This window comes from Euprymna scolopes, unplaced genomic scaffold (assembly GCF_053919585.1).
Source record: "Euprymna scolopes isolate OS-2025 unplaced genomic scaffold, ASM5391958v1 sca744, whole genome shotgun sequence".
NCBI classification, from domain to species: domain Eukaryota; kingdom Metazoa; phylum Mollusca; class Cephalopoda; order Sepiida; family Sepiolidae; genus Euprymna; species Euprymna scolopes.
This window is the reverse complement of record NW_027633818.1, coordinates 10,001-20,000: the sequence shown is the minus strand read 5'-3', so window position 1 is coordinate 20,000 and position 10,000 is coordinate 10,001. Positions and strand designations below refer to the sequence as shown.

The following is a 10,000-nucleotide window of genomic DNA, read 5'->3' as shown; positions in this document are numbered from 1 at the left end:
GTGTGCGGGCCTCCAGAGCTCGATAAAGTAGTGGTGTCGCTAGCGGTCGAGAAGGCACTTTTCGACGCCTACTGCCACCCCCACATGGCGGTAGGCGCAAAACTGGAAAATCGCCGACCAGAAATGTCGCTTCGTATAATCGACGTTTTTTTTTGACCACCATTTTCAGGTGTCGGAGGTGGGTCTGGACGAATACCAACACCATTTCTGGGGTTTCACAACCGCCCGGCTTCTCCGACATATGTTGGAAAGGAGTAGCGATCGAGCGAAGGGGGCTGTCGGTAGGCGGCCGCGGGTTGCATGTGTGCCCGGGACAGCACCCCCATCCAACTAAGGGGTGTCCCCCGGGGGCCAGGGGGACCTCGTCCAGGTCGGCCGGGCGCTTCCAGACGCCTACCGACACCGGTCAGGTCGGCGAGGCTCCCGGCGGCCCCGAGCGGGACCACAGGTTGCGGAAGGCGTCCAAGTGAGCGGCGGCGACGCCAGGAGGCCCCCGGGGTCGACTCCGCGGCCCCCGGGTCGGTGTGCGGGCCTCCAGAGCTCGATAAAGTAGTGGTGTCGCTAGCGGTCGAGAAGGCACTTTTCGACGCCTACTGCCACCCCCACATGGCGGTAGGCGCAAAACTGGAAAATCGCCGACCAGAAATGTCGCTTCGTATAATCGACGTTTTTTTTGACCACCATTTTCAGGTGTCGGAGGTGGGTCTGGACGAATACCAACACCATTTCTGGGGTTTCACAACCGCCCGGCTTCTCCGACATATGTTGGAAAGGAGTAGCGATCGAGCGAAGGGGGCTGTCGGTAGGCGGCCGCGGGTTGCATGTGTGCCCGGGACAGCACCCCCATCCAACTAAGGGGTGTCCCCCGGGGGCCAGGGGGACCTCGTCCAGGTCGGCCGGGCGCTTCCAGACGCCTACCGACACCGGTCAGGTCGGCGAGGCTCCCGGCGGCCCCGAGCGGGACCACAGGTTGCGGAAGGCGTCCAAGTGAGCGGCGGCGACGCCAGGAGGCCCCCGGGGTCGACTCCGCGGCCCCCGGGTCGGTGTGCGGGCCTCCAGAGCTCGATAAAGTAGTGGTGTCGCTAGCGGTCGAGAAGGCACTTTTCGACGCCTACTGCCACCCCCACATGGCGGTAGGTGTAAAATCGGAATAGACCGGACCAGGAATGTCGAGGGGGAAAAAAATGACAAAGTCCTGGTGTGCCTAGGCGTCGAGAAGGCACTTTGCGACGCCTACCGACATCCCCATGTGGCAGTAGGCGTAAAACTGGAAAATCGCCGACCAGAAATGTCGCTTCGTATAATCGACGTTTTTTTTGACCACCATTTTCAGGTGTCGGAGGTGGGTCTGGACGAATACCAACACCATTTCTGGGGTTTTCCAGTTTGAAAGTTTTATAAAACATGTTCGGTAGGAAGCACACTTTGGTGTGTCGGTTCGTCGGAGCAGCGACTCTTTGCCTCGTGGTGGTCCGGAACGTCTCTACGGGCTTGTCGCAAAGGCGTCAGAAAGTGGCATCTCCGCCGCCTAGGGCTGTCACCGTTATCGCTGTCGCCGCGCTCCAACTTGTTTTGATCCGCCGCCTTCGTTCCTGCCAACCGTGCCCCGCTCATCGTCGTTAGGTTATAATACGTGGTACGTGTGTGTGCTTCTCCGTGGACCTAGGGCTGCTCGACGTGTCGAACGATATGTTGGAACAACTAACGGCTCCTTTTCCTGGTTCCATAGTCGTCGTGGTACCCGCGTCGTCAGCCATATCTATGTCCACCATGTTTAGCCGATACGTTTGCTGCAGCTTCTGCTTCCGCCTCAGCGTTCGCCGCTCTCAGCCGCCGCTGTTGTTGCTGCCGTTCTGCCATTCAACCACTACCTGCGAATCTTTCGATGATCGGCCGAACGACCCATCGCTGTGCGACCGATAAATCCTCCGGATTAGGGAGAAACGCCGCCGCTCTCTGCCGCCGTCGAACGGAAAAACGTACATTGTAACGAACGAACGAACGAACGAACGAATTAACGAACGAGCGAACAAACAAACAAAAATAGCCGCGGGGGATGCACTATGTAGATCCTGATCCCCTTGTAACCATACGTACGTTGTTCGATGCTCTCCCGTCCTGGAAGTCGCCGCAGCAAACAGGAGGATGAGCAGCAGCAGGCGCCGCCGCCGTAACCGCCGCCTGCCTGCCGCCTCCTACTCCTGTCAGCGTCCGATCTCACAGCCGTGTGAACGTTCGCTGACACCCGATTTCTTTCCGTCTGGCAAAACCTTGGACGTCCCGCTCGCGGTACACGTGCTGCAGCGACTTCTCGTCCGACAACGCATAAGCGTCGACGTCTGCCGCCGCATCTTCTGATACGTGGACGGTGATAGCGCTAGTCCCTTCTTGCGCCACCTCCACCTTTGTTAGCGCCAAAGAAGATCGATCGAGCAGTCGTGGTCGCAGTCGATTAACCCGTTTTCACCGTCCGCAGTTCCCAAGCCGCCGATCAAGTCGTTGCTCTTCTTGTTCGTTCTTCCCATACCGTCGATTTGCACGGCTGCCGGATGAGCCATCCTCTGTCCGGCGAAGCGCTCACGTCAGTGATCGATACTTGCACCGACAGTCCTCCCGCTCGCGACTCGGTGCTCGAATCGGACTCGTTCGTTTTTATCTCGATGCGATTGTGAAAAGGGGGACCGGTCGTCAATGTCGTGTGTGTCGACGATGTTGTTCGCCCGGTCCGCCGCGTTGTTGTCGTTTTTTTTTTTTTTTTTTTCCCCTAACGTTCGCCGTCGCACGGACGAAAGGGTGAGAAAAAAAAAAAAGCTCGAAAAAGCCGCCCAAAAAAATCGGACCGAGGAGCCGCTTGCGAGAACGCGCCATGTGCACGTTGTCTCTCCTCGGTTTTCCGAGCACGAACACGACGCCGGTCGGTCGGTCGGTCGACGAAGGCGACGACGAAGGTGACGGGAAAATTTACGCCGCCGCTGCCCTGGTCCAGCTCCTCCCCGATGACGGCTGTGATGTTGACGTTGACGTTGGCGACGACGACGACGACGACGGAGACGACGACGACGACGAGACGGCATCGATGGCGACCACGATGACGACGACCTCGACGAGTTCAGTCTGCACCTTGACCTCCGATGTCCGTGTGCACTGCCGTTCGTGCTGTTTGTCGTTTGTCGTATGTATCGCTGTCAAGGGTGCCGTTGTCGTTGTTGTTGTCGACGTTGTTGCTTGCTCTCTCGTCTCGGTCGGTTGGTACGTTGATGACGACGACGACGACGACGAAGACGACGACGACGACGACGAGACGGCATCGATGGCGACCACGATGACGACGACCTCGACGATTCCAGTCTGCACCTTGACCTCCGATGTCCGTGTGCACTGCCGTCGTGCTGTTTGTCGTTTGTCGTATGTATCGCTGTCAAGGGTGCCGTTGTCGATGTTGTTGTTGTCGACGCTGTCGTCTGTTCTCTCTTCTCGGCCGGCTGTGACGTGGACGTTGACGACGACGACGACGAGACGGAATCGATGGCGACCACGATGACGACGACCTCGGCGAGTTCAGTCTGCACCTTGACCCTCGATGTCCGTGTGCACTGCCGTCGTGCTGCTTGTCGTTTGTCGTATGTATCGCTGTCAAGGGTGCCGTTGTCGTTGTTGTTGTCGACGTTGGTCGCTTTCGTTCTTTGAGTCTCGGTCTCGGTCCAAGTCAGGGGAGAAACAAAAAAGAGGCCATCAGCGCGGGCAGCGCGCTTCTACTGACGGCGAACCCCCTCGAAAAATAAATAAACACGTGCCCGTCGTTGTAGTTGTCTGTCTTATGTCGGTCGGTCGGTCGGTCGGTCTGTCGTTCTGTCGAAACAAAGTCCCAAATTCCAACGATACCTGGTTGATCCTGCCAGTAGTCATATGCTTGTCTCAAAGCTTAAGCCATGCAAGTGTAAGTTCACGCCACGCATTAGAACGGGCGAAACCGCGAATGGCTCAGGAACCGGACCTAATCCTCGGGACCGTATTCCTCCTCGGAGGCGATGGATAACTGTGGCAATTCTAGAGCTAATACATGTGACACAGGCCGCGATCGGTCGGCGCGCCGTCGTCGCCACGCCTCGCGCGCTGGCACCCGCGTCGGCCGTTCCGGGTCGCGGCGCTACATATTAGACTGAGACCGATGCGCGTCATTCCGTCCTCCCGTCGTCGGCGTTCCCGCTCGCGGGTCCGTTCGGTGGCGGGGCTCATAGGGCGGCGCGCTCCGCTTTGGTGACTCTGGATAACTCACTGGTCGATCGCACGAGCTTTCACGCCCGGCGACGGGTCTCTCGAGGGTCCGCCCTATCAACTGTCGACGGTCGGTTAAGTGCCTACCGTGGTTACTACGGGTAACGGGGAATCGGGGTTCGATTCCGGAGAGGGAGCATGCGAAACGGCTAACCACATCCAAGGAAGGCAGCAGGCGCGCAAATTACCCACTCCCGGCACGGGGAGGTAGTGACGAAAAATAACGACGCGGGACTCTGTCGAGGCCCCGCGATCGGAATGAGTACACTTCAAATCCGTTAACGAGGACCAACCGGAGGGCAAGTCTGGTGCCAGCAGCCGCGGTAATTCCAGCTCCGGTAGCGTATATTAAAGTTGTTGCGGTTAAAAAGCTCGTAGTCCGAACTCGGGTTCGTGGTCGCGCAAGCGGCCCCGGGGCGGCGGCGCCATCGTCCGTCGTTGACTTTGGTCGTCCGTTCGCATTCCCGGCCCTTTCCGCCGGTGTCAACCGCTAGCATACCCGCCACGCGGTCCTGCCGGCGAGGTGGACGAGGAGGTCGTGATCGGGATCCGGGAAAAAAAAACAAGTGGTCGTCGGTTCGGTTCCGGGAGTAGTCTAACGGGGGGGTGCTACGTGTGTGTGTTTGGGTGCGTTCATTCGCATCCCCGCACTCTGACCCCCGCGCTTCTCTCCCTCTCCCTTTCCGCGCGTTCCTCTTTTTTTTGAACCCCCCGGTCCGCTCCGAGTCCCTGCTTCGTGTCTTGTCTGCGCCGCGTGTTGCGGTCGGCGGTTTCTCCTCCAAGGGTGCTCTTAACCGAGTGTCCGCGGCGGCCGGTACGTTCACTTTGAAAAAATTAGAGTGCTCAGAGCGGGCTGTTCAAGCTTGCATACGATAAGCATGGAATGATGGAAGAGGGCCTCGTCTACGTCTGTCGGTCTCCGTCTACGGCGAGGCATATGATCGAAGGGAGCGGTCGGGGCCACTCGTATTGCGACGTTAGAGGTGAAATTCTTGGATCGTCGCAAGACGAACTGCAGCGATGGCGTGTGGCAAGCACGTTTTCCTCGATCAAGAGCGAAAGTCGGAGGTTCGAAGACGATCAGATACCGTCGTAGTTCCGACCGTAAACGATGCCGACCGGCGATCCGCCGGCGTTCGCTTCCACATGACCCGGCGGGTAGCCTGCGGGAAACCAGAGTTCGGTTCCGGGGGGAGTATGGTTGCAAAGCTGAAACTTAAAGGAATTGACGGAAGGGCACCACCAGGAGTGGAGCCTGCGGCTTAATTTGACTCAACACGGGAAAACTCACCCGGTCCGGACACCGGTAGGATTGACAGATCGATAGCTCTTTCTCGATTCGGTGGGTGGTGGTGCATGGCCGTTCTTAGTTGGTGGAGCGATCCGTCTGGTTGATTCCGATAACGAACGAGACTCCGGCCTGCTAACTAGTGCGCCGATGTCAGTGATTTTTACGGCGGGCTCGGCGTCCTCCGTGGCGCTCGGGTCCGGGTCGGTTTTCTCACGCACTTCTTAGAGGGACGGGTGGCAGAAAGCCACACGAGGCGGAGCGATAACAGGTCTGTGATGCCCTTAGATGTCCGGGGCCGCACGCGCGCTACACTGGAGGTATCAGCGGGGACTTCGCCCCGGCCCGAGAGGGTTGGGAAACCTCTGAACCACCTCCCGTGATAGGGATCGGGGCCTGTAACCAACCCCGTGAACGAGGAATTCCCGGTAGGCGCGGGTCAACAGCCCGCGTCGATCACGTCCCTGCCCTTTGTACACACCGCCCGTCGCTACTACCGATCGAACGGTCCGGTGAGGTCCTCGGATCTGGCCGACGACGCCGCCGGGCAGTGCGCGACGTGTCCGTCACGACACTCGTGCATCTACGCCTCGGCGTTCGATGCCTGGAGAAGACGACCGAACCCGATCGTTTAGAGGAAGTAAAAGTCGTAACAAGGTTTCCGTAGGTGAACCTGCGGAAGGATCATTACCGTTTTCCCGTTCGAGACTGGTTTGTTGTTTTCCGGCCTACCTCCTCTGTCTGTCGGCGTCAACGCCTCGAATGCGCGCAAACAAACCTATAAAAGGCGGAGCGAGAGATAGATTTGTGGTGACGCGGAGGTTTTTAAAGCCCCAGCTCTTCTTGCTTGCTTCCGCGTCTTACCACCTGTTTGTTTTTTCGCCCACCGCAAGTGATGGCCGCTTCTTCTTTGCCTTGTCGCCGCTTTATCGTTTTTTGTTTTTTTGCAGCCGCTGTGCCACCGCCGCTAGCTAAAAACAAACTACTCGCGACATTGCAATGCCGTCACGCCTCCTCGCACAGACCTCCTCGCACACTACTAAATCTATATAAACAAAAACTAATATAAAAAAACCCAAGTGCTGAACCCTGGACGGGGGATCACTCGGCTCGTCCGTCGATGAAGAGCGCGGCCAGCCGCGAGAACTGATGCGAATTGCAGGACTCAGTGAACATCGACACCTCGAACGCACATTGCGGCCCCGAGATCCCTTGTCTCGGGGCCACGTCCGGTCGAGAGGCGGAACGTTACATGTCTTTCTCCGTTAACGAAACGACATCTTGCCGTCCCCGTGCCCGCCCGGTCCTCGGCACGGTGGTAACCGGGACGTCGCAGGAGCGAGTGACGAGGGGGAAGAAAAATAAAAAAAGAATTGACTCCTTTCAATGTCTTTTTTTTTTTTAAAACCCTCTCCGGCCTCCTCCTTCGTCTCCCGCTGGCAGACCGCGGAGTCTTTTCCCTTTTCGACCGCGTGAAGAAACACTGTGGAGGAGGAGCAGGAGGAGTCTGTCCGAAAGCAGCCGAAGGGAGAACAAAACAAAAAAAAAGCACCGACCTAACCGACTGCCGACGTAAGCGCCGCCTGCTCGTCTCGCTCTCTGCCTCATGAAGGTGTCTCTCAGCGACGCCTCGAGCAGCGCGACGAGCACGGCCGTCGCACCGTAAAAAGGTGGCCGCGTCGTAGGCAACGTCGGATGGGGAGGACCCAGGCTTTTTTTTAATTGTTGGCTTCTTCATTTTCGGTCGGACGGGCGCTATATCGGCCAGCCGTCGTCACACGGAGGGTACCGATCGAGATTCCTCTCCTCCAAACACCACACTCTACTAAAAACCGCCGCCCTCGGCTCGGACGAGACGACCCGCTGAACTTAAGCATATCGCTAAGCGGAGGAAAAGAAACCAACCGGGATTCCCTTAGTAACGGCGAGTGAACCGGGAGAAGCCCAACGCCGAATCCCGTCGCAAGTTAAAGGCTTCGGGACGTGTGGCGCATGGGGTCGAAGGCAGCCGTTCGTTTTCGTCTCGCATAGTTCGGAGTTCCCTCGATCGGGGCCGCCCGCGGCGGGTGCCAGGCCCATTCGGTGCGGACGGCGAGCGACGGCCTTCGATCCGAGAGTCGGGTTGCTTGGGAACGCAGCCCAAATCGGGTGGTAAGCTCCATCCAAGGCTAAATACCGGGACGAGTCCGATAGTCGACAAGTACCGTGAGGGAAAGTTGAAAAGAACTTTGGAGAGAGAGTTCAAGAGAACGTGAAACCGCCCAGGGGTAAACGGGTGGGACCGCTCACCGCGATCGCGGGGGGACTCAGTCCGGTGCTGCCTAGGCTCGAGCCCAAACTCGATGTGTGTTCTTGAAAGAGAGGCCGTCGCGGCACAGGTCGTCGTTCGTCGTGTCCGCGGGGGACTCGTTCCCCGCGGTTCCAGCTTTTGTGCCCGCGTCGCCGACGAAGGAGACGGGCCGCGTGGATAGCGGGAAGGGAAACGTGGTGACGACCGCGGCGTCGGTAGGTGGCTGCGTCGGTTGGCTGCGACGGAGGGGACTCGTCCTCTCGATCGCTGCTGCCGCCGGGCCCTAACCCGCCGCATCCGTCGCCGCCGCTTCTTCTTTCCTCCTGCTCCCTCCGCGCGCGACTCCGCTGCACCCGTCCCCTTCATCATCGCTCGGCGTAATCATGGCGCGGGCGCTTCGGCGCGACCTCCGCGCGGCCGGCACCGGACGCACTTCCCCTCCGGTCCGTCGTCGCGACCCGTTCCCGGCGTGCAGGTCGAACACGCGGGTTTTTTTCCGTAGGCGGCAGGCGTTTCATCACCCTGAAAACCCCCGTCTTCCCACCTTGTGAAGTCGGGGGCCACCGGCCGTCGGGCCCGCGAACGTAACTGCCCCTTTCTGCCGGGAACGGAGGAAATCTGACACGATCCGTTACACGTGGCGAGCCGGTCCGTTTTGATCCCGCCGGAAGTCGCGTGCGGGCGACGCACTCTGTGTGTCGCTCCTTAGGCGCCCCACCGTCTCGGGCGCGTGCGCGATGAGAGGCGGGATAGGACTGGCGCGGCCTCGCCGTCACGCACCTCGCCGACGTTTCGGGTTCTTGTCGGGGGCAACCCCGCCCGCGCCCGTTTCCGTTTCCGGAGAGGTCGCTCGGCGACGCTTTTTTACTCGAGCCGCCCGCCACCCCGGGTCAGCGACGTGCATCGGCAACCCACCCGACCCGTCTTGAAACACGGACCGAGGAGTCCTGGCCGTTCGCGAGTCGTAGGGGCCACCTCTGACTAACCCCGAAGGCGAAGCGAAAGCGAGAGAGCGTGTAGGAGGGCGTCGATCGGGAGAGGTGTCGTGGCAAAGTCGTCCGGGGGTCGTCGGGGGGTGTCGTCGGTCTCGTGCCGTCGTCTTCTCCTCGCCTCACCCGCCTCCGAGCCGTGCCCGATCCCGCCGGCGCGGCGTTTTCGGCCTTCCGCCGTCGCTGCTGCGGTGCCCGCAACTTTTCCTTTTTTCTCTCTTCCCGAGAGAGATAGGAGAGGGAAGGCTCGTGGCTGACGTGCGGTTGTTTTTCCCTCCTCCCCGAGAGGGGACCGGCGCATCATCCAAAAAGGGGAATTGCCGGGCGCCAGCTTCCATATCCTCCTTCCGCCCATCGGTGAGATCCCGCGGCTTGAACTAGTCCTATTTTGTCGTCGAGTTTAGGCGCTGCGCGCGGGCGCATCACCCCCGGGTCGGTTTCCCCTTTTTCCGAGTACGACTCGGCCGACTCTGGCGTAGCGAGCGACCAGGGACCCGAAAGATGGCGATCCACGCCCGGTCGGGATGAAGCCAGAGGAAACTCTGGTGGAAGTCCGAAGCGCCTCTGACGTGCAAATCGATCGTCGGAACCGGGTGTAGGGGCGAAAGACCAATCGAGCCGTCTAGTAGCTGGTTCCCTCCGAAGTTTCCCTCAGGATAGCTGGCGCTCGATCGTCGCAATTCCATCCGGTAAAGCGAACGATTGGAGGCCCCGGGGCCGTTCACGGCCTCGACCTACTCTCGAACTCGGAACGGGTGGAACGGGCCGACTCTCCCGAACGACGGAGCCGACCCATCCGGCCGCCGCCGCCAGCACGCTTCGCTGGGCGGTTGGTCACCTCGAATGCGAGTGCCAAGTGGGCCACTTTTGGTAAGCAGAACTGGCGCTGTGGGATGAACCAAACGTCCGGCTAAGGTGCCTAACGCGACGCCCATGAGATCCCCGAAAGGGTGTCGGTCGATATAGACAGCAGGACGGTGGCCACGGAAGTCGGAATCCGCTAAGGAGTGTGTAACAACTCACCTGCCGAATCGACCGGCCCCGAAAATGGATGGCGCTGGAGCGACGGACCGATGCCGGACCGTCGCGGCGAGGAGCGATGAACTTTCGCGCCGAAACGATGCCGCGACGAGTAGGAGGGCGCCGCGGCGAGCACGG

At 59.8% G+C, this 10,000-nt stretch overlaps 2 non-coding genes and 1 pseudogene across 2 annotated transcripts in view; all 3 read left to right on the top strand.

The window, feature by feature from the left end:
- The first annotated feature begins 3,879 nt into the window (after positions 1–3,879).
- On the top strand, positions 3,880–6,253 carry LOC145276188 (small subunit ribosomal RNA; annotated as a pseudogene).
- A 395-nt stretch (positions 6,254–6,648) lies between these two features.
- LOC145276183 (5.8S ribosomal RNA) lies at positions 6,649–6,806 on the top strand. Its single transcript, XR_013867889.1, has one exon. It is a non-coding gene; the product is annotated as a 5.8S ribosomal RNA (ribosomal RNA).
- Positions 6,807–7,399: 593 nt separating this feature from the next.
- The window catches only part of LOC145276185 (large subunit ribosomal RNA), a 5,723-nt gene continuing 3,122 nt past the window's right edge, over positions 7,400–10,000 (top strand). The window contains exon 1 of the ribosomal RNA XR_013867890.1: positions 7,400–10,000. This exon is cut by the window's right edge and continues 3,122 nt beyond it. This is a non-coding gene — a ribosomal RNA (large subunit ribosomal RNA).